Genomic DNA, 24,078 nt, shown 5'->3' on the forward strand with positions numbered 1-24,078 from the left:
TCATTTAAGTTGAAAATTGGTCGAACAGTTTCTACAAAATCTTTCTCGTTAAAATTGATAATAAAATAAAACAAGCCCGACCATACAATACCCTACACTTAGTAAGTCAGCAAACACTTTTCATTTAATATTTCAATAATTTTAATTTTATTCGTGAGTAATTTTCAGAAGCGGGAGCTATGAGCAATTATTGACCGATCGCCATTAGATAGGACGTGAAATTTATTTCTATATGAGAATTTTTCTTGTTAAATTATATTTGGTTTCCAATATTTTTAAGAGATTTATGTTCATTAAAGTGATTTTAGAAAGATATGGGAGCTATGAACAATTATCGCCATGAAATTAGGTCGTGTGATTTTAGGTCGACATTTGTAAGAGATTTATGCTTGTTAAAGTGATTTCCTGAAGAGTGCGTTATATGGGAGCTATGACTAATTATGGACCGATCATCATAAAATTAGCTAACATGACTTCCATATATATAAATCTTATGCGGAGCATAAATTGTGTACATACCTATATCAGTTAAATATTGATAACGGATTAAGTCCTAATTGGTGAGAACAATTATATGGTGACTATGTGAAATAATGGACCGATTTCAGCCAGTTTCAATAGCCTTCTTCCTTGGCTCGAAAAAATGGATGTGCCAAATTTGACAGAAATATCTTCAAAATTACGACCTGTGCTTTGCGCACAAGGTTTACATGGACAGCCAGTCAGGCGGACAGACAGACGGCTGGTTGTGAATGTGATTCTGTTAGACTAATATTTTTGGTCATTACAAACATCAGCACAAACGCATAATATCCTCCCCACTATGGTGGTGTAGGGTATAAAGATGGACTAGGTGGGATGACATTTTTTAGAGACAAGCATAGTCATAATTAAATATTTTATATTTGAGACCCAACTTTAAAGGACTAAAACAGGACTAATGGTGAGTCCAAAAAATAAATCATATGTTAAATTTCAATATAAACTTTGAAGCTTGGACTTTTAAGTGCTAAAACACATTACATTTGACAGAAATTTTTAAACAAAAATATCAGCCAACATTTTTTTCAACTTCAAACGCTTCTCTCTAGAATTAAAAAAAACAGTTTTGCACCTTTACGAGAGCTATTATAGAAAATATATTTCGCTTTATTCAGAAAACACGATTTTAGATTTCAACATAAAATTTCCAAAAATTGTTCTGCTGATTTTTTTGCCATATCGGCACCACTGTGCTACTTAGGTCTGTTATCAGTTGCCATCATGCCAAAGTAAATAAATAAGTCAGCAATTGTTATCGTTAGTAATAATTGAAATTTTTTTTGACAATATTGTCACAATGTTTTTTTTAAGATATTTAATACCAACTACATATATATATTTGTATGTATATTATTTTGGAATTCCCACGTCATGAAAAATACGTTGAACTTAAGTGATTGTTTGGTTCTTACACCAAGTGAATCATGTATGTTTTATTATTTAGTTGACGTTTTCAAACACACAATAACAATAAAATAACTCTTTTAGTGTATAATACCTGTTTGGAACACTCAATATGTGATAAGGAATTCTTCGTTTCCCTTATTTTCGTGACGTCATTTACAAGAATCAATAGAATTGATATTTTTACTACTAAAAACTTTTGTGAATGAATTAATAAATGATTGATATTAAGAATTATTTTTAGAGTCTCGTAAATGTCTACTTAATTTTGTGACTTGGCATTTTTTTTTTCTCAAACTCTTACTCGTACTTTGGGTTTTTCAATATTTTCATCACTGCAACTATTTCGTTTAGTTATAAGATTTTAAATTAAGTGGAATTTAATTGTTATCTGTAATTTTTTTTAAGGAAATACTCATTTGAATATACTACAAATGTATTTATTTTTAATAGTTTGTTTATGTGCTAAAGTCATTAAAAGAAGAATCTGTAGTATTTAGTAGTATTTTCGAAATAAGCGTGCGATCTTTGGATTTTCAATATAAACAAATGTTAGTTTGGGTTTTTTCATTTCAAAATATTTGGGTTAATAAATAAATATTAAATGCCTGCGGTTAAGATGTACAAAAAAAAACATACACGCGGGTATTTAAATTGTATATGGAGATTGGTCATTAATACCACACAGATATTTTTCTAAATGTCATTTTATTCACTTTAAACGAGCTACATATTAAAATACAACTTGGTATATTTTGCATTGAATTCTTTTAAAATGGCCTAATATTATTTCGAATTATAATCGTTATATAGTTTTAGTTTAAATGCAATTCATAAAAATCTTAAATCGCAATTAAAAAATTTCAGCCATTGAAATCCATTCCTTCAAATTATTATTAAAATTTCCTTTTTTTATATTTATTTCTTTAATTAAAACGTTTCCTTTATATTTATTTAATTTTACATTTTCATTTTTTATTCTTTTCATTTGTTTCTTTAGTTTTAAAACTCCTGGGCAGTTATGTACACATTTTTACAGAATCAAAAAATAATAGCTGAGATAAGTTTACATCAAAAAAATGCAATATGGTGCATTTATTATTAAATTTCAATTAAAAGATTCCTTGTATTCGAAATTAAAATTGGTATATTCAATTATAATTTACTTAATAAATTAGTGTCCTTAAGATTTTCAAAATAAAATTATTTAAATTTGTCAAATATTTTTTCGCATTATTGCTTTTTAATAAATTCTCACATTGTTAATATTTTAAAGTTTACTAATTATGATTTACTATCTATCATATATTTAGTTAAAATATTTATAATTTATGATAAATATTTACTTATTTTCATATAAATTAAGAAATTAATTTAAGACTGTTTACTTTAATAATGTTTATTCGAAAAGACTGCTATAACTTAATATTTTTTGCTGAGTAACTTTACTTTTATTTGTGCTACAATTGGAATTTATTTATTTTCAATTTAATAAAAAAAACACTAAATTAAATTTAATGAAAAATGCTATTATTTATTTAAAACAACGGTGAGTGTTCTTTTTTATAATTAATTTCCTTTAATTTGTATGATTTTGTTTAATCCAATCTATATTACAAACAAACACATGCAACAACAACCCCACCAACAAATAAAATGAATAAAATTTTTGCCAACTTTGATTTCATCAAAAACCAAAATCTTAATACCAGGAGAGCATAAATAACAGATAGTTTAGCTTTTTCGATTTTTTAATGTCCACTACAAACACAAACATGCATATTAAATAAGTGGGAAAAGTGTAACATACTTTAAGGCATAAGTTTAAATACGATTATAGTAACGCCTTAAGGTATGCTGTGATTTTCGTGAAAACACTAAATTTACACAGGGTGTGTCAAGTATTTATAATTTTTTTAAAAATTGTGACTGCTGCTCTCTGGAAATTCTGTGCGCCTGGTATTAAGGTTTCAATTATCGAAGTTGGACAAAATTTATTTCCAATTTGTTGATGACGTTGTGTGAGGGCGTGCATGCGTGTGTGTGTACTTAAATAAAACGATGTTTGTTGATTTGAGTTGTTGTTATATTGTAAGTGTAAATAAATCTAAGCAATGCAAGTTAATGAATGAGATTAAAAAAATTACTTTTTTTATATAATTTTATTATTGAAAATTAATTAAATTATGATGCTAACATTATAAAATATGTACTTTATTTAATTATTTATATATTTTTTATAATAGTCTTAATAAGAATTAATTTAGTTTTTACAATAAAAATTTATAATTTTTTGCTAATTTTTATTTGCACTTTTTATTTTATATAATAATAAATGAACTTAATTAAGAAATAAATTTTTTTTTAAATAAATTACAAAGATAAAATCAAATAAAAATATAAACGAGAATTAATAAATGCTTTATGTTTAGAAATGCATGACGATGATAATGTGGATTAATGATGATTCTTGCATTAACAGTTATTTAGAACTAGAATACAAAATGCTTCTAAGAACTTTGCTGTTTGTTACATTTTGGAATTCTATAAAATAACAAAAATTACACGGTGCTACGATGGAAAAAAACTTGGAAAACGACCTAGCGTGGGTTATAGGTCTTGCTGAGTACATTACAAATTTCAGAAACACCCTCCAATGCAGAAGTTATTCTAATAAAACCGTTTTCAGTGATGTTCGTCAACTTATCGACCAGTAACTTAGTAAATTTTTAACCGATTTTAATTTTTTTAACGTGTTTGGAAAGAAAACTGATTAGGCTTTAAAATGACATGCATTTATTGATACATTTGTAAGTTGTAAATATTGTTTTTGTTAAAAATATCTAAAAACAAAATAAAATTTATCAACTTTTTTGATTTTAGTCGCTTTTCAGTATCTTGATATGAAAGCGTATAAAAATGTATATCAATGTATAAAAAAATTAGTTTTTAACAAGATATGGTTTTAATTTTTCAAATCGGATGAAAACTGTAAAAGTTATTCAACTTTTCATTAATACCTTTTTACTATTTTCTCCCCCAGCGCATATGAATAAAAAAAACATAAAACTATTTAAAAAATTATTTGTAAAATTTTTAATTTACAAGGTAAATTTTTTTGAACTTTTTTCGAAAAAGTTTAATAACTTTTGCAAATATAAACCGATTTGAAAAAGTAATACCACGTTTTTGTCTATATAAAATTGTCTTTAAAACACTGTGCAAAAAAATTTGGTTTTCATAGACAAAATTTAAAATAACTATTGTTGAATTTGAAAAATTACGAAGAAAATAAAAATAAATTTTAAACTTCTTATAAAAACTTAAACAATTTCTTAGATTATAAATTTTATGAAAGCTTAATTCTTTGTATATCCATAATTGTTTAAAATTTTGAAATCGGTCTAAAAATGTGTGAGTTAGAGGTACTTAAGTACTATGACCTTCCCTAAAACAGTTTTTTCAAAATAACTCAAAATTTTTAGGGTGTTTCAAAATTTTTGAAAACGGTTTTAGTATGTCCTCACCTAGGCTTTTAACCCCCATTAGGTTGTTTTTCAAGTTCAGACAAAAAGTGTCATTTTGTAGCAAAGTGTTATTATTAGTTCATAAGTTTTAAATTCCTTTCCTTGAGGTTAAAGAAATTGGCATCCACTATTATGGATGAATTATCGATAGAACATTTATAAAACTCATAAATGAAAAACGTCAATTGCAACTGTAATACATACAAAAAAAAATAATAATTAAAATAAATTATATATTTTTATGAGAAAATTTTTTGAGTTTTCTACAACAACCATTTTTCAATTGTATGTTTCTGAATCATCATAATCCGATTACAGCTTCACAAGCTATGATTACATTAACTTAAAGACTTTGTCGAATTTTGTCACATTTAAAAAATCAAATGCTAAAATTAAAAATGGAAATGCAAAAGTGGCTCCACAAGGACCCAATGTAAATGTTTAGGGGATGTACGGTGGACTTAATGATATAATAAAATTTATTTATATATGGAAATATTTATTACTTTTTCGAATATGTTTTTACAGAAAACTGGTCAATAATTTTTTGATAAAAAACTTGCTGAAACATGTTTTTAACAAGAAAGAAAACTGGTCGACAACAAACTTTTTTATAGAAATATGGTTGGTTGGTTCACGCAATTTTGTATGGAATTTTGTTTACAAATTTTTCTATAGAAAGCATGTTGAAGTATGTTCACAAGTTTTCTAGAGAAAAGTGTTGGTTTACACAATTTTGTATGGAATTTTGTTTACAAAGTTTTCTATAGAATACATGTTGAAGTATGTTCACAAGTTTTCTTGAGAAAACTGTATGTTTTACAAAGTTTTCTGGAGAAAACTGGTTGTTTTATAAAGTTTTCTGGATGTTTCACAAAGTTTTCTATAGAAAACTGAATGGTTTAATTCTAGGTCACAACGTTTTCTATAGAAAACTCAGTGATTTAAGTGTTTTGGTCACCAAGTTTTCTATAGAAATATTTTTTTCTTCAGAATGTCTCTGTAAGAAACATTTTAGAAAATTCTATAGTAAGAATTTTTTTTTTTATAGGAAACTCATTGAAATGTTAAAAAAAACTCAGAAATGTTTTTAATAGCTAATTTGTTAAATAGAAAGTTTGTCTAAAAATTTTCATTTAAAATTTAAATCTTCTAAAGTTTTATATTTAAAAGCAATCAGCCACACTTTCGAACATTTTCATTCAATGAGGTGTAGTGATGGGGTAAAAAATTAAATTAAATTTATTTATTTATATTGCAAATACACAGCAGACTATATTATATTTGTCAACATCATTTCAAAAATCAACGTCTACAAGCTTTCAATTGCATTTGCAACAAGTTTCGACCAAAAAATATAAAAATAAAGTAGACTATTCCCAACTGACAATTTTTTTTATTTTAAAAAAAACAATGAACTCCTTGTGCACACAGGGTTTATGAAAAAGATGTTGAAAACATTATTTCTAAAGTTTCAACTGATGTAAAAAACACAAGTCTGTAGCAAAAAGTTTTAACTTTATGAAACCAAGTAGAACTCTTGTATTTTAAAATTTTAACTTGTGTTTCTTTCCAGAAATTATATTGTGAGGGTGTAAGAGAACATTAAACTTCATATGGGATTTTATGCAATAAACTTCATCTGATAAAAAATCCTGTAAATGTTTATGTATTAAAAAAATCTATAGTGGTAACAACACACTTTGGAAAAGTCTGCTATAAGTTTCTTAATTTTTTGTTTTTTTTTAACAATTTTGTTGTGATGTAGAGCAAAAATACCGAAAAAAATATATAAAACTATATACAACAAAATATACAGTTACTTCAAACACTTTTAATATTAAATGTCATGAAAACTTTCCATTTGTAACATCTGTAAAAGTTCTCATCTTACATTGTTAACGTTGCTTCCATTTTTGTCTGCAAAAATCTTTAAAATGAAAATAGAATAATTGTGGGAAAAAAAATTAAACAAATAAAAATGAACAAAAAAAGGAATATTGTTGTTCCTGAACCATCTAGGAGGCAACAAAACAATTGACAGTATGATGGTCATCATTCAGTGGAAAATAGAAAGACAGACAGACAGACACAATGAAGTATGTACCAGTAAAAATGTCACACAATTGAAGAACTTGGACACAAGGACACAGACCTTTTAGATGCTTTCGATATTGTGCAGCCAAAGGAAGTCATTGTATTAGTGTTTGCTGTTGCTGCTGCTGGCTCTGTGTTTGTGTGTAGGTTTATCGGTCATGCATGCAGACAAGTTCATATTAGAGAATGTTCCAAGATGTCAAACTCATCCTAAACAAACAAGCAATCAATCTTGTGAAATTTACTAAACAGTAAATGTATGTAGCAATATAATGGGGGTATGTAGGGATATACATTAGGGTAAAGCGATTTGTTTTTCTTTTCAAGAAACCATAACTTTAAAATGGATTTTGAGGGACTGTAAAGGTTCTGTAAAAAAAATGCTTTTTTGTAGGAAAAAATGTAGACCTACCCTAATTTACCTACATACATACATATGTATGTACGAGTATGTTGCGAAGTATTGGTCAGAGTAATGCAATATGCAACAACACCAGCTCATGTGTTGTTGAAGACATATTGATGTTGTCCTGATTACAGAAAGATATACGAGTATTTGTAAGTAAGTACATATATAACCAGTAGTTCTAGGAGACTGGCCCAAACTAGTAATTTTACCTATCATTTAAGGTGACAACTAGCTACATAACTAGACTTGCCAACCGTCCAGTTTTCGACGGGACAGGCCAGTTTTAGAGCCGAATGTCTCGGCTATACTCTGAACGGGACGCCATTTGCTCCGTTTTGAAAAAAAATCATATCTTACATTAATTTCCACAAAAAATATTAAAAATTGATTGAAAATAAAAGCAGTTACAAAACATCAGCGACAAAAGAGGAATAAACCTAAGCTTTCTTTTGACCAAAAAAAAAATTAAAAATATGGCCCATTTTGAAAAAAAGTCTACAAAGCTTTTGGTTTTGAAAAAAAAGTCGAAAATTGTATATCTTGAGTTATAAAACACGTATTACGAAAATTATTTGATTTTTTTTAAGATAATGAAAATCCTAAAATTTATCCATCGATTAAAATTTTAAAGTTTCGGTTTGTTGGAGATTGGTTTAAATAATAAGTCGGACTATAACGATTTTCATGATCTTAAAAAAATCAAAAAAATTCGCTGTTGTTTACTCACTTTTGAGGCTGTGTGTATACCCCACGCGCATCCCACTAAGCGACCAAAAAGAACTTCCAGGAAAATACCTAAGCTTTCTTTTGAGAAAATAGGCCCATTTTGAAAAAAAGTCAAAAAAGTTTTTGATTTTGGAACAAAAAAAATGTCAAAAATTTTTTATTTTAATTTATTTTTGTCGATTGAAGAAATAGCTAACTAAACCCTTTGGGACGGCTTTTGCTAAGAGCAATATTAATAAGTTACATGGATGAGAAGAAAACACCTTTTTGGCCAAAATATCATATATATTTTTACCGCCTCTAACTCAGACAGTTCTTGACCGATTTTGGTGAAAAATTGTGTCTGAATTACTATCCAATAGGACTAAGCTTTCAAAAGTTGGATCAATTGACATGAAATCCCCCATATATATGTAGAGTTTATGTTCCTATTAATATTAACTATTCCTATGAGTCTAGATTTTACACAATTTAAATTAATGTTTTGTTCTAATAAATAAAATAGGATTATTTAGTGGTGTCCCGTTTTGGAAATTTCAAAAGGTGGCAAGTCTATACATAATTAGCTATGTGACTTGTTATTTTAATACGTGCATGTCCAAAGAATACAATAAGATGGTCTGATAGCAGGTCCAAAGTTGTCAACGCATTGGATTCACATACCGGTTGATTCTTGATCAGCTAAAAATTTTAAGGAGTAATTATACGTGATCTAATAGTCAGTTAAAATGACAATCCAATAACCGTTGTAAACAAATCTGCTCCGACAACTCACCAAAAGATTACTTATGGTGGGTAAAATAAGTACTCCAAGTAATCTAGAGTGTAGTCACTTAAAACGTTTTGTGAGTAATTCGTACAAACTGGTTTTATACAAAATGTGTTGATATAATTCTCATACAGTTTATTTTTGCTTAAGTATTCTGATATCCCATGTAACATATCGCTAAGTCAATTGTCACTTTAGTAACCTATAGTGAAGTCATTTTAAACGTTTATTTTGTACTGCACTTTAGAAAGTAGTTATTTTACCCACCAGATGCAATCTATTGGAGAGTTGTCGGAGGAAGGTTTATAACCAGTATGTGAAACCAGCTATCAGACAGTCTCATTGTAATCAGAAATGGATGGTTACAATCACTAGTTCGGGAGTACTTCCTAAAACTGCTGGGTTGTTAACTGCTGGCGTATTCGTGTCTATTATACAGTTGATCACATAATTCAGAACACACTAGATTCCTGTAAAACAATCTAATTATTTACTGGTTACTATTGCAAATTTGCTGTGAAAAGTTCATATCAATTATCCGTATTTTAATAGGGCTTTTAACATAGACATTTAGGTTATGAAAATCGATTTCGAAAAAGAAACGATTTAAAATTATATGATAAATACAACATTCGAGATTGTCATAGAATCCAATCATTGTCGGAATCGGTTTTGAAAGCGACAAAAAAAAAGTACATTGGTCTTGTGAAATCGATAGTTATCGGTTTTATATTCGATCTAGAATGAAATTCTTTATCGATTAAACAAAAAATTTAATTGGATTTCATAAGAAAAATGTACCTTTTTTGTCGTTTTAAAAATCGATTGGATTCTATGAAAATCCCGATTATTATTTTAGTTTTATCCATTGTTTATAATGTTATTATTAATTATAATTACTTTTGATACGTTTATACGTTTTTTTTCCCTAAATTGTTTCATGATTCTAGAAATAGTTCGAAACTTATTTATAAATTTATCGTTTTGAGATCGTTAGCTTTATCATATCACTGATAAAGGTGAATTTGAGAAATTCAAAATGACGGATCCAATAGCTAAGTATTGTGCACAGATTCAATTGAATTTTAAGTTGAATTTTCAAAATCAGTACTGGATAATAAAGAATGTCCCAAAATTCACGTAATATTTGAATTTTCCGCAACTTGTACGGTAAAGTATTATTCAATTTCTGAACAAAAAATTTCAAGCGAAAATGATGAACAACCCAACTCCCTTGAAAGAAATGACACAATCAATATAATCATAGCTACTCTATTGGTAAATAAATTTATCAATAGTTTCTTGCCATACAAAGCAGCAGGACCGGATAGTACATTTTAGGTTTTCCGTCAGATAACACTAGTTTACAAGGTTTTTGCTCATGAATTGAGACATATGGGGATTTGTTTACTTAGGTCTTCTAACTTCGGAAAAAATATTAAAAAAAATCCTGGACGTCAAACTTTTGAGATATTTATTAAAAACGAAACATATAAAAATGTACATTAAATTAGGACAAAAAAATTATAAATGAATTGTTTAGTCCTCTTTTTATAATTATTTTCATTTGTCTCCCTCACGACACTCCAACAGTATTCTCCTAGCATATTCTGATCCCAAAAACCTTGATAATTCCTCTCGAAAAACTTCAAATTTTGATGGAAACGCTCTCCATGTTCGTCACTCATGTGTCCGAGGTTTTCCGGGAAAAAATCCACATGAGATTGTAAAAAGTGAATTTTGAGGGATATATTTACACCCACCAGTTCAAAATTATGTAATTAATTCGCAACAATATCTCTGTAATTTTGACTTTTCTTATTCCACAAAAATTCTTGAACAACAAGTTTAAAAGAATTCCATGCTGCATTTTCAACATCGGTTAATAGACACTCAAATTTGGTATCAACCAAAATTGTTCTTATTTGAGGACCCACAAATATCCCTTCTTTTAGTTTAGCCTCAGAAAGACTCGGGAACACGCTGCAAAAATATTGAAATGCTGGTTTTGTCTTATCTAAAGCTTTTACGAAATTATTAAATGTAAATAAGCATTTTGCAGTGTTTGTGTTATAGGAAAACCTCGATTTGACTGAATAATTTTTCCGCAAATAAAACAAAAATGGTCTGGGTTTATTTTACACTTTCTAGAAGACATTTTAAAATAGTTTTTAGTTTAGAGTTTTGTATTTAATAGTGATTTATTAACGTTTATCTACAAAAAATATGTACTTTTAAACAGTATTTATTGTTTTCCCGTTAATTTTTTTGGAATTTGTTAAAAAAAAGACAACTCTGAAAGTATGTAGTAGCTTCGCCAGAGTGTTGAGTACCCAAAAACTATGTAAATACCTAATTACTACAATTCGGTACACTACAGTATGCATTAGTAGTACTCAGGGCAGGTGAAAAATAAAAACCCATATATCTCAAAATTTTGACGTATAGGTGGGTAACAAAAAATGGTCAATTAACTAGCGTCCCTAGCTCTTTTCAAAAATATAAGTTTCATTCAATGAGCAAACAAAAATGTTTGATTTGTAAACTAGTGTAATTATCAACCTAATAGGAAGCAAATTGGCAAAAATATCTACTCTCGCTTAAAAAAGTCGTCCACGCATATATTGTCTTCATATCAAAACCAGCAAAGGAGAGCTAAGCTAAACCTAAAGCATATATACCTATTGCAAACCTTGGTCATTCTTATTGCAAACCTTGGATCTAATTGACAACACAATGGTAGAAATATAAATAACAGACAACGCAATGAAATTTAAACAACATGCCTATATTATAGATCGGTTGATCGAGACAGATTATTTGGAGATTATGCAGAGGAACCACAGTAATTTTTCTTTTATCTCCCTTAATATGGGTCAACTAAGTACTCTATCCGATGAAGGTTTCAAACACATCTATTATGCAGACGATGTCGCGATATTGGTCATAGAAAAATATCCAAACATTTTACATGAAATGGCAAAGGAAGGCCTCAACATATCCTTTAACTGGGCCAGAGAGAGAATATTAAATGTTAACCCAGATAATGCAGAAATTTGTATGATCATTCAAAACAAAAGAAAACAATATATAGTAAGTAATGATGAAAGTCAAATATCTAGGAAGAGTACTTGACTGAAAACTATACTGGAAGGACCTCTGCAGAGAAAACACACATAGAGTATGGTCTTTCTGCAGAAGAGAGATAGACTCGAAGTACACAAAATAAATGTAAAATATGAAGCAGCTTTTGCTGCCACTATACTGATGGTAATGGGAGAGTGACACCAAAGGATAACAAATGTAATACCGGTGGGAAATATTACCACTAAATAATGTGATAGAATGTGGTTTCCAAAAGACAGTGACAAATGCCACACAGACCATGAAACAATTCAGTTACTACATGCGAAATTTCCTGATAATGTACTCTATCGCTTCGGTAATAAGAATTGGTCTCCATACAGCATTGACTTTATTTGAAGTCAAGGGCCCATGCCAACAAGCCCACAATCACTCGTGCCTTGAAGAAGTAAATTCAACAGTACATCAACAAAATTCAGCCAAATGTATGCACAATGGTTATAGAAAATTTTAACAAAATAGTGTGTATGTGCCAGCAAAACCGTGGAGGACATTTTCCCCATGTGCTGTTCAATACATAACTTTGTTGTGTGTATTTCTCTGTACATACTAAAGAATTGAAGTATGTTTTCAATTCTACTTAATTCAAATGTGAAAATTTTTTTATCTGACATTAACATTTAGCAATCCCAAGCACTTGTAATTAGCGAGTTTAAGCAGAAGCAGAATCCATGAAAGGTGTCCACCACATATAATTTCATAAGGAAGGCACTTGGTATTTAAGACATTTTCAAATACTTTTTGAAATTTTTACAGAATTAACAACAAAATAAAGTGTACATTAAATTTTGTTAACAACTATTGTGGATAATTTGGCTCATAAGTTAGCAAGTAACAGACATTAATATCGAAAACTCTTTAAAGTGATTTTACAGGTGGATGTAGAAATAATGCATTATTCAACCTAGCATTTTTTTGCAATTGAAAAGTTCATGTTGAATTTTTGTTTCAATTATATTGTTTATACCTGCCCTTTTCTGCATCATTCCTCATTGAAGTGTTAATATTGAATTTATATTTTGTCTGATTTATGGTTGACTAGACTGATCACTGTTTGTTTTAACGATGTACAACAGAAACAAAATTCTGATGATGTTCATGTTGAAGGAAAACTTTAAGGATTCCATAGATTCATGGCAAAATTTGTTAAAGTGATGAAAATCTGTTGAAGTTTTGCGGGAGCTGTTTTTAATGTGATTACAGGGCAGGAGCGTCGGAAGTTATAAGAATTAGAGAGAGAACAACTAAACAATTTGCAATAATACATAATTAATAGCATGGATATTAATATGAATTCGAAGAAATTATAAATTCTCATTTCACCTAAAATCTGTTGCCCAGCTCCTGTTAGGAACCCTTTTCCAGCAACACCCTGTTATCAATTTTTGTTTGGTTTTCATAACACTTGTTGTAGCAGCTGTTGTTGTTGTTTTATCCAACTGTCCTTTCATCAATGAACACACAGAAGTTCTAAAGTGTCAACAGTAGCAACCAAAGTAACCAACCAACAACATCAACATCATCATCTTCATTATTACTGTCCTGGTTTATTATTAAAGTATACTGGCTACAGATGGCTGTTGGATAATTGCATATTGCTGTTGTTCCTATTTATTAAATAAAGTGTTCATGTCTGTAATAATATTTAAACAAATTTTATTTTGTAAAAAAAAAAATAAAGAAAAATGTTAATAAATTTTAATTGTTTTAAATGCAACATCAAAAAAAAATGTCCATGATAAATAATAAAACTACAAAACAAATTGCATAGTATTTTTTAATTAAACATCAACAATATGGAAAAATGTGTAACAAAAATGTAATCTACAATATGAGTATAAATATTTAATAAAAATAAAAAAAAAACAAACTACCAAATAACTAAAAACCACAAATAGTGTTCAAACGAAGTAAAACTACAAAAAAAATATATATTTTTTTAAAAACGACAACTGCAAAAACATGCAAAAAGGTAAAAAATATTGTCAGTATTTTCCTTTTCATAAAATTGAACAGCAAACTGTGTTTGCCGGAGAATAACCGGAGGTTTAATTTAAAATTTGTCAAAAGAGGAAAGAATTTTTATCTTTTTTCTGTCGTATGCGAAAATAAATTAAATGTCTTTATAGTTTCCTTAATGTAGTTCTTCTAAAAAGTATTTTATGGATGTTAAAAATAATGAAATTTATTAAAATTTTATTTGTATTTTTATATTAAAATATTAGTTCGAGGGAGATGATCCAAAGTCTCACAATGGGGCTGCACGTTTATCTGGCTTTTCAAATTCGCGGAAACAAAAGAAGTTTTTTAGTATTCGACAGGCAACGAAAACGAGATTAAGACAATCCAAATAGTCTTACGCTCACGAAGAATAAATTTAATGGTCTTATTGTGAATTTAGTACTATCAGCACATTTTTATAATAAATCCTTTCAGGTGCCTGTCCTTAACTTTTTCCCCATAAATCCCTTTCAAAACTGGCGTATCTTTTTACGCCACGTCGGACACATATGTTCGACACGACTTTTATTCTCTCTAGCCATGTCACACAATAGTGCTGGATTTTAAGATTTTTTTCGATGTTTTCTGGAAGTTCCTCATCAAAACTGTAATCTTCACATTCTTCATCACTTTCTGAACTTGTACTGTACCATTTCGCAAGACCCTCTTATTTATAAAAAAAATCAGTTTCTAAGCAGTAAATAATACTGACAGTAGCCAAAATTCCAATATTGACGTTTTCGAAGAGATTACGCAAAGGAAATTCTGTGGCCCCCAGCATCTTATTTTCTGAAAGTGCCTTGTCAGTCAATGTATTAATAACTTATATGTCATTTTGAAGGGTACATATCTGATATTTAGTCTCACTTAGTTATTGAACATTATAGTGTAAACGAATCGTCATATGCGGGAAGTTTTGCTTTACTTCTTTAATTTGGGAAAAAGTTTCCTTAAATCACACCGATAACGATGAATGTATGACATCGGTTTAAACGTGCGAGAGATGGTTTGTGCGGTTCAGAAGTGGTGATTTTGATACGGAAGACAAACATGTTGGAAGACCAAGAAATGGAGGCAGTACTCCATGAAGATTGTTGTAAACTTAACTTATTCAAAAGCAGGGAAAGTGGGTACCATACAAATTGCAACCGAGAGACCTTGAAAGACAAAAAGGCTCTTATCTATTATGAGCTGCTCAAATCTGGCCAGACTATCACAGGGAACGCAATATATTCATTTAAAGCCAGCATTGGCCGAAAAATTCCCAGAATATGCGGCGAGACATGAAAACGTAGCATTCCATCATGACAGCGTTCGGCCACATGTTGCAATACCTGTTAAATAGTATTTAGAAAGAAGTGGTTGGGAAGTTTTGCTTCACCCACCTTATAGTCCAGAACTTGCCCCGTCGTAGGATTCACTTCAGGACAGAGTATCCAAAATGGCTAGATTCGTTCTTGCCACCTAATCCATATGTTAACAGAAAGATGGGAAAAGGTCATAGCTAATAATGGCCAGTACTTTTAATAAATTTATATTGTACTTAGCATTTTTTTTTAAATTTTATTTATTTTCAAAAATTTAATTTAAACAAAAATCAGCTAAACATTTTTTTTTTTATTTATTTAAGAATTCAATAGATTACAAGGCTTTAAAGCCAATACATCTAGGAGATAAATATAACTACATATTAAACAAATTCATAATAACAAATTTTAATATAATTTTATAATCCTTATCAATAAGATAAATCTAATTTTAATTAAATTTTAAATATAAAAAAAAATATAAAAAACCCACCCCAATTTTGCACAAAATATCGAAGTAAAAAAAAAAATTAGAATATTGATGATAAACGCTTAGATTTTTGTTTTGTTAGTAACAGCAAATATAGGACTTAAATGTATTTCTTTGAGATATTCTTAAACTCTCTAATAGATTTGTTAAAATTTCGCTCTTCATTGGGAAGACAGTTGTTCCATAACCTTGTAACTCGGACATAACATTTTGGTTTCCTTATTTTTGCAAAAACTATTCTATGATTTTTTTAAATCTTGAATTTGTATACATTTTGGAAAATAAGTCATAATTTCCCATATTTTGATAGATAAAATGTATTTATTTTCTTCTGGTTAAATATTAAAAAAAAATCAGGAAACCGAAATAAGTTGGAAAATTTGGAATTCCACCACAGTGCAAGTTTTAGTTATATCTTTATACATATATATAATTCTTCTGTACGTGTGTTAGTAACTGAACTCCTACTTAACGGCTGGGCCGATTTCGGTGAAATTTGTTGTGTGTATTTGAGTGGGTACCTGTATGGTTTAGATTCACAATTGACCTATATAGGAACAATGGGCATGGCACCTCCCATACAAAGTAAAAATTTATTAATGCATATCTGGAGTACTATTATAGTGGGAGTCCTCAAACTTTGTGTGAGCTATGGCAGAACAACGTTTGCCGGGACATCTAGTATACATATGTAAATACACATTGATTGGAAACTGTCCTGTCAAAGACCTAACTCAGTTGCCAAAAGCCTAGTGGTGAGAATATATAAGTAAAAAAAAACTATATGACAACACTCTTATGTGTGATTATTTTGAGTAATTTTTTAGTTTGCGATTTTTTTCCTAGTTCCCGCTCTATGGTTTCAGTTACTACTTCCGTTTTTTTATTTTGTTTTTTAAAACAATAAAAAACAACAAAACATATGAAAACATATACATATCCACAGAAACAAACAACGCTATTGTTTTTTCTTAATTGGCTTTATGCAACATGTACAAATGTGTCGAAATGTCACACAAAACATAGATTCCTGTTATTGTTTCGTGTCTATTCATTTGTTGCTTTCCCCTCCCAAAGTACAATTTAGTATTACAAGCGATATTGACATGTGTATACTTCAAGTTTTTCATCTGTTAGTAAAACATGAATACACATTTTGAAACAACAATAACACAAGAAAAAAATCTAATAAATGTGTTGGCAGTTAGATATTTATCTTATGAACAAAAAAACTGGTCTAAAATGTTCGTAATAGTTCAGAAAACGAATGAAGACGGAATAACAAAACACAAAGAGATCAAACATATGTTTGTGCTCTTAACGTATGAGTAATATTTACTATTTCTAATTATGCGTATGAGTGATATAGTAGGACATAACGAATGTGGTAGATAACACTCATACGCAATGTTGTACCTCATCAATATGGGTTACTTACTTAACAGCAGAGCTGTAAATGAATCATTATTTTTTGAATTAATTCGCGAATTATTCATGCACTGAATTAGCAAATTTTGAATTAATTCTTTTCACACAAAAAATTTTAGTCAATTCAAATGAATTTTGTAAAAATTCGTTTTTTTTTCCAATTCGTTTCCAATTCCAATGAATTTGTAGAATGAATTGCAATTCGTTCAAATGAAATTTGAAATACCCCAGATTTGAAATACCCATGATATACTGAATTTGTTAGGTAGCGGCAGAATTGAATTATTAGGTATCGGCGACAATTTTGGTTAGTTGCTAAAAGAAACTTAAATTTTTATTTTTCATTCCCCCTAGATCTGCTCTTGAATTTGATTAATTGCAACTCATTTTTGATTTCATTCATTTGAATTGCAATTCATTGTTCTAATTCATTTAATGAATTCAAAATCAATTCAATTCAAAGAAATTGGAAATCAATTGCAATTCACTTTAACAAATTCCTTTGAATTGAAAACGAATTGCAACTAATTTTTACAAATTCACTTCAACTGGAAATGAATTGAAATTCTTTTCTGCCTAATTCGTTTGAATTGATTCAAATTTCATTCAATTCTTTTTTGATCGTAACGAATTAAAATCAAAAAAGAATCATTCATTTACAGCTCTGCTTAACAGACAGTTAAGGTAATAAAAGAAACAGCATTACTAGTACTATCATCATACATATGTCAATGGTGTTCATTTTCTTATACCAAAAAAAGGAGGGAAATATTAATTATAGCATTATTTGCTTTTTATAAAGCATGTTGACTAGTGCAGAGCATTAAAGCTACGTACACACGGCTGTCAGATTGTAGGGAACATGCTCAGAAAATTGTTAACACAACCATGAGAACTTATGTTGAAACATATGGGTGTTAAAGAGGAAATTAACTCCATGTTTCAAACGAAAATTGTGTAACCTTGAAGTAAATAAGTCATTTTTAGCTCGTTAAACAAAGAAAGTGAAATAATTAGTTTCTGTTTTGGGGACTTCCAAACTTTGACAGTTGATAGAGGTCATATTGCTGAAGGTACATCTGTCGACTTGACTGTAATTTATTTAGTTTGTTTTGCCAAATCACCATGGACGGATATTGCGTTCAACAACACATGCAAATGATAAAATTTTGATCAAAATTGATGTTCTCTTCGAGCAACGTTCTGCGCGCTAAGGCTATTTTAAGCGATGATGCCCATTTTTTAATGAATTCGGGACGTTACCAATACACATAAGATCCAATATTGTCCAATGCATCCCATATTTCTTTGTGAATGGTCCATATTTCTTTGCGAACGACGTTGACAAGGCCATCACCGTCAACGACGAATGCTATAATTCGAGGATTAACAACTTCTTTTAGCCTGAATTGGATTATATGCACTGTCGTTGGTATGCATACATATGATCTAACAGGACGGGGCTACGTTTCACACAGCTCATGCCAAATTGGATATTCCACACTAGGATTTGGAGGTTATGTGAACTGGTCACGAGATCGTGCGTTTTGAAATTAGAAATCGTCTATCTTTGAGGAGTTTCTTAAGTCGCAGGTATATGCAAAATCACAGCCGCCCTCGAAGCCAACATACTTAACCCATGCCATTGGTCATATTCTGCGTGATTTATTTCGACATTTGCATCAATAGGTCTTTCAAACAAATAAAAAATGTTGATGATATCTCACACAGACTTCGTTATATTTAAATTTGTAGAAAGGAAGGTCTTAATGAAGAAATTTTCTTGTTGATATCTTATATAACAGACGTGCTATTATGTTTAGCTTTCAATGTTTATTTGTTTAGAAGATACAAAGTAATCAAAGCGGTATAAGGTAAAATATCATTATACAATTGTTGAATTTTGAAAAGTACCAATGAAATTTCTGCTTTAGTTAAACAGTTAGTTATGTATCTACATCAAGGTACAAGTTTTGCCCCTTTTTTATCCATTTTACAACCTACACTCTAATACCCTTCTTAGTGAATATAGATGGTGATTGCAAATAGTTGAGTATGAAAAATAGTTGACAATTTATCTCCATAGTGATGATTAAACATGTAGAAAACTGTTACAATTGAAACCTCCAGTCGCTTCACTCACAACACTATCAGCCTAACCACAAAAGCCTAAAAGTCGATTTTAAGTCCATTAAGTTGAATATTATTTTAAATTTCTTACCATAAAACAAATTTCAAATTTAATTTAAAATGTTTTATTATTTTAAAATAAGCCTTTTGTTTTGAACTTTTATGTATGTATATTTTTTTTTATTTACATTCATTGACAAATATTTTCTTTTATTTGAATGTATGTGTTGGAAAAAGTTTAGAAAGCTCTTTTAAAATATTACTTATGGTACGAAAAAAATTAACTTTAAAATTTCTTTTATAGTTAGGCTGTATATTTTCATTTGAAATACGAAGGTGTATAAATTATCGTTTTAAATGAAAAACCATACAATTATTGTCTTTTAATCTCACATTACGCAAACATTAAACTAAAATTACGACAAAACTCTGTCTTTGTTATTAAAAGCATTTAAATATGCTGCTGATACAAAACAAAAGCTTGTATATATTTAAAGCCACAAAAATCCACCGCGTAAAATTCAAAGAATAATAGTTATTTTAAACACCCTCTCATCACTGGATTGTCTTTATGTTGAAATTTATCTCCACAAGATACAATTTAAGTAAAATAAGACACAAATTGTTGCTTGTTTTTGGGAATGGCAAGAGAAGACAGAACAATTTAATAGCAGATACTCGTAACTATACATTTTATATACAAACATAGTTATATGCACCTACAATAGGATGAAGCCCCAACTACAAACTTGAAATTAATGCTATATTTAAGAAGCTATTTCTGAAAATTGTTGTACCAACATTTTCTAATAATGTTCTTAATTTCTAATTATTTCAAAGGTTTTCATTTTGAAAAACAAACTCTTTTTAAATGTAAGAAATTTCTAAGTTCATACAAATCGTGGTAGTGTTTGTTTATTCTATAACTGCTTAGACTAGTATTTTGTATTTTAGTGTATGGTCGTAAATCGAGTTAGTATATGAGAGAATCATGAATATATATACTTTGTCTAAGATGCTACATTTTAATTTCTACTCACTGAATGACAAACTTATTTATACAAAGTATAAAACCATATTATTATTTAGTTCGGTTAATCAATCAGCAATGCATATTTGAAGAAATAATATCATAAACATATTATTCAATGTTAATTGAAAATATTGACAATTTTCTTCTTGCTCACCCAAAATTGGGGCCATTCTAATAAAATGATAAGATTGAATAGAAGAAAACAGAAAACTCATATATATGCAGCTTTAACTTGTTTCATAAATATCCATTTGTATATTCATTGTCTGTGTGAATGTACGAATAGTACATCCAACCAGATGTGTATCTGAAAATAATATTGAAAGAAATTTACGCCAAATAAACTAAAAGGCTGCTACCATTGAGACATGATGGTAAGGCAACCAAATGGAAAATAGTACGATAAAAATATCAGAAATGAGAAATATTTATGTATGAATGAGGTTGGACAAAAGTGCCAGGTTTGTTGAAAATTGTCATTTATTTAAGAGCCAATTGGGTCTTTAAAGCAATTCTAGCTCTGTGGTTAATTAAGAATTCATAAGAATTCTTAAAACCGCGAATAACAATTACCTGGGATTCTCAATATTTTATAATTATTTATTTCGAATGTAAGGAAGAATAACTATGTAGCTTTATAAAATGTTTATATATATTTGTATCTTTTTATCAATGACACTGATATCTTAAAAGAATTTATTTACATTTCGATACTTAGGATACAGATTTTGTTTGTAAATATAAATCTGAATAGCCTGCAGTCTTTAGAACTAGATCTACCATTGTTTATGTACGAAACTAATTGCAATGCTTCTTATATGAATAATCAATTAACTCCAATTTCTCAATGGTGGACATGAGGGGACATGTGAAATTATTGGTAGTAGTCACTGGTTGGAATGTGCTGATATTCATCATGAAATTAATGGTAGTGGCTGGTTGGACTGTGCTGATATTCATCTAATATTTTTAATCAAATGCTTTAAAAATTATATGATTTTTATTTCATGCCGAATATTATTCTCAAAGGAAAATTAAGTAAATTATACATAATTAAAAATCGAAAAATATACGACAAATAGTATTGCCTTTTAAACTAAAAATAAAATTTGAATTCAAGATAAAGTTACAGAATATATGATATTAAAAAAGTTACGTGTGTCGCTTGGGTATTTACCAAAGAAAAAAAGTGAAGTGTAATGCTGTCAAAAAACCAAACTCTACTGTCAAAACCAAACATTAAATTGTATTAGTATAATTTTATTGTATATGTATTTGTGTTCAAATCACATTCACCACACTTGTAAAACTCACATTGTTGTAAAAAGCGACCTAAAAATTTGTAACAAAATTTGTTTCTATTTAAATTTTTCAATTTAAACAATTCTCAAATTATATAATTGGTCAATTCAATATCAGTCATATTGTCATAATGTCCTAATATATCTCGACTCGACAGCTCGGTTTAGCCGACTCTTAGGTATTCGGCGCAGGTCTCTGCTGGTAGGTTACGATAACACAATAAACATAGCATACAGAGTAGTATTATTTTAAGACATTTTTTGCTTGAAAAACAATAAAAACCAAAGGACATTATGACAATATGACATGATAAGAGACCTTGTGAATTGACCAAATGTATATTTGAGGTGTAAAGATATTTTTGTGCTTTGTATTCCATAAATTCTGCTAAAAATTTAATTTATTTAATTTTTTTTAATAATTTTCAATACTAAAATTTTACAACTGAGTTTTTTTTAATTTTAATTTCAATCACCAAAAATTTAATATCAGAAAAATAAAAATAAATAATTTGTCCTTTGTTCAAAATATGCATGTTTCGGTTATTTTAATGAGTTAAATGTAAAAAATTCAAAAATAGTATGTGTTTATGAAATAATGTGTTAGAATTGCGAATTTATTGAAAGTTTGGAAAAAAAGCTTTTGAAATTTAATTCTATCTTCTTCTGTGCTGCCAGAAAATTAAAAAAATTTAAAACAATTTTGAAATATTCTCTGTATGTTATTCTTATGTTTGTACAATACGATACAATATTGGCATTTTTGTTTGGTCTCTCTTCTCTTAAGCCTATTAGTGCAGATACAGAGGGAATCAATTGATACTCTCCTCTATAAATTGAGACTTGTATTTAGCTATGTTGACCTTTAAAAGTTCTTTAACTTATACAAACTTAATTTCAAGCGGATTAAAACAAATTTATTCAAAATTAAGTAAATAAAATTGTATACAAATGGCAGATATGACAAATTTATTTATTATTTCATATTTTTTTTAATTATTGTAAGTTCAACATACATTTGAACAAAGACATTTCATTCAGGAAGTCCGTTATTTTTGCGGATGAAAGCAAATATAACCTTTTCAAGTCTGATAGGAAGTCTTGTGTTTGGAGAAATCCATAAATAACGGTCTTCCTGAATGAAATGTCTTTGTTCATATGTTGTCGACAAAACTCGATTCTTCGTCTTATATTAACAGTATTTATAAACGGCTTATTTCGGGCAGTCCTTCCATCAAAATTTACCTCGCGCAGAACCCGTCAAACATAAATATTTTTCAACTTCATTTTTCCACTTTGGAGCACTTAAATTGGGTTTTTCTTTAACTTTACGGACAATCCATATCTTATCTGCATTATTAAATAGTTTATTTGTCGCAGATCTACCCTTATCGTCTATTCTATTTTAGTGGCGAAACATTTCTATAATGTGCTGGACGGGTGAGGAACTAATTGCAACAATTTCAAAAATTTATCGTTGGATTTTGCACTGTTTAAAATGACGAATAGCATCTTTTCTTTTCTCAACTGAAGTTTGTTTTCCCATTTTAAAATTTAATATCTTTTCAACTTGTTTTTATAAAAATTCTTTAAAAATTACCTTAGCTTAGCGTATAAATAGAAAAAAATGCTTTGCACCGTTATTTCATTATCAGAGAATGTATAAAATATACTGCATCATTTAAGCTGTGAGTTTATTTTAACGAGAAAATTATTTGTTTCATTAATATTTCTTCGATTAGATTGGTTTTTGTTATTTTTTCTTCCTCAGCATTATAACAGGACATATATATGTATATATCATTACATTTTATATAAAATTTGATTGATAAATTGAATGAACGGTGAATAATTTTCAATTTTCTAAAATAATTTGACCTGCATCAAATAAGCTGTGAGTCACTGTATGTATGTTGTATTTAAAACTGACAGAATTTTTCTACAATACATTTCGATAAAACGTTGAATTTAAAACTGACACTATTTTATTTTACAAGAAAATTATCCAAATGTTCCATTAAAAACCAAAACGTTTTTAAATCTTTTGTAATTATTTCGAAAAAATAAAGAAAATGAGAGAACAATAAAGAAGAACGAACACATTTTAACCAAACGTGAAACTATTTTCCGCTTATTTTGACAACAATTGCTATCAACAACTTCGGCGTCATCAGCATTAACAGCAACATCATCATTATTGTCATCAACGGCAACTACAATAACGATTTAATCGTCAACAATAAATATTACAAACTTATACATACATACAC

The 24,078-nt window shown here is 28.8% G+C and overlaps 1 protein-coding gene across 1 annotated transcript in view; it reads left to right on the forward strand.

Moving 5' to 3' along the window:
* The window catches only part of LOC135957484 (uncharacterized), a 233,071-nt gene that overhangs the window by 129,688 nt on the left and 79,305 nt on the right, over positions 1 to 24,078 (forward strand). The window lies entirely within an intron of this gene.

The sequence above is a fragment of the Calliphora vicina genome, chromosome 1 (genome assembly GCF_958450345.1).
Source record: "Calliphora vicina chromosome 1, idCalVici1.1, whole genome shotgun sequence".
Taxonomy (NCBI): domain Eukaryota; kingdom Metazoa; phylum Arthropoda; class Insecta; order Diptera; family Calliphoridae; genus Calliphora; species Calliphora vicina.